Source organism: Myotis brandtii, unplaced genomic scaffold, assembly GCF_000412655.1.
Source record: "Myotis brandtii unplaced genomic scaffold, ASM41265v1 scaffold303, whole genome shotgun sequence".
Lineage (NCBI taxonomy): Eukaryota > Metazoa > Chordata > Mammalia > Chiroptera > Vespertilionidae > Myotis > Myotis brandtii.
In genome coordinates, this window is record NW_005361573.1 from 2,611,681 (window position 1) to 2,613,433 (window position 1,753).

The 1,753-nt window shown below is 55.0% G+C and overlaps 1 protein-coding gene across 1 annotated transcript in view; it reads right to left on the reverse strand.

Annotated features, from left to right (window-relative positions):
- The window catches only part of MN1 (meningioma (disrupted in balanced translocation) 1), a 57,204-nt gene that overhangs the window by 44,000 nt on the left and 11,451 nt on the right, over positions 1-1,753 (reverse strand). The gene's annotated exons all lie outside the window — the stretch shown is intronic.

Below are 1,753 nucleotides of genomic sequence, written 5' to 3' on the forward strand. Positions count from 1 at the left end.
AAGTGACAGGGGCTGGGATTTGTGCTAACCAGCTATCGATCGAGAGGTTGTGTACAAGAAAATAAAAGAGGTGGGGGCGAGCAAGCAGGATGCTGTGTCCAACTCCATGTTTAAAAGGAGGCGGGTGGGGGGAGGGAGAAAAGGGGAGAAGACTCGGAGGGTCCCAAACTAACCAATTTATGGCCTTGCCTGGGAGAAGCCTGGAGAATGCTGATGCCGGCTCTAGCGTCTGCTGTGCATGCTAAACACCCGGCTTCAAATGAGAGAGCGGCGTCCCGGGCTGGGCAGTAGGCGAACAAAGAGAAAAGCAGCAAGCAGCGAGGCCGGCCGCATTCATGAATTAGAAACCCTAAGCGGGAAAGCTACCCGGGACAGGCGCCGGCCCTGGGAACCCTGAGTCTGAGCCACCCGACTCCTGCCGTATGTCCCCTCCCCCTCCTGCCCATGCCACTCTCCCAAAACCTACCCAGCCCTTGAACCCAGGGCCAAGAGATGGCAGGCTGCGGGGAGGACTAGGGAAATGAAGGCAGAGGAAAAGAACTCTAAGAGAGGGCAAAAATCAAGGGATGTGGTTTTTAAAGACGTGGTTTGCATCGCCAGCCACTGGTTTCATGATACTATTCAGCCTGTTGACACCAAGGGGATTCAAGTAGGGTTTAAAAGAAAAAAAGGTAGAAATGGGGGGGCGGCTAAAGAAAGAAAGAAATGATGTTACCTAACTTTAAGAAGCCATTATCTGTGAGGAGGGGGATAAGGGAGGAGAGGAAGGCCCCATTAAAATGAAATGGATATCTATAGCAGCCTAGTCTTCTTTAGGTTAAAAAACTGTTATTACTTAACTGCAATGGCGGTTCATTGACTAGCCCCCACCCCACCCACCTTCAAAGCCCCCAGGCCTGATTGGGGGGACGGAGGGGAGTGCTTAGAATGCAAAGGAGAGCTGGGACCGGACATCTGTCACCAAAGCCAGGGAGATATTGACAGACGCGGGTCCTTTGTGTCTTAAGAATATATATCCACATCCCCGTACGCAAACGATGCCCTGGTGGAGTGGCCTGGCCTCTGCCAAGCGGAACCCCCCCCCCCCCCCCCCCCCCCGGTCCAGGGGCTGCACCTGGGAAAGACTGCCTGCCTCCCACAACCCCTACAGGTACCCCGCTTTTCAATGAAACTCCAACAGTTAACAAGAGACAAAACAGCTACTCATCAGGAACAAATGTCAAATTAGGCGTTGCCTCTGAGTGATAGTGATGCTGCCACCACCAGAGCTGGGAACTTTTTTTTTTTCTAAAGATGCTGGCACACAGGGGAGGAGCTGGAGCTAGAGGCTGGCTGCCTAGAAAAGGTGGGGAGGCATGAACATAACTTCCCACGTGTCCTGCCTACCAGGAGCCAGGCACGCAACCCCTAAAAACCGGAACCAGCCTGGAGGTTGAGGCTGAGACCTCTGAGCAACCAGCCGGAGGGGCGTGGGGGCTCTGCCATAATCCTCAAAGCGCTGCCCCCTAAGTTCCTCGCACCCAGTGGCACCAGCATCTACCTGGCAGCACCTAAGGGGAGCTGGGGGGGGCGGGGGCAGACTCAGAGAGCCCTTGGTGTGAGTCAGAGGAAGGGTATCCAGCTCTGAGCTGGGCACTAAAAGAAGGCCCTATGGACTCCTAATTCCAAAGGACTCCCTCCTTCCATGGGGCCTGCCAGGCTGCAGAGGCTAAGGCCTGCAAGGGGGGTGGGGCGGGTCTCTGGGAGGTAAGAA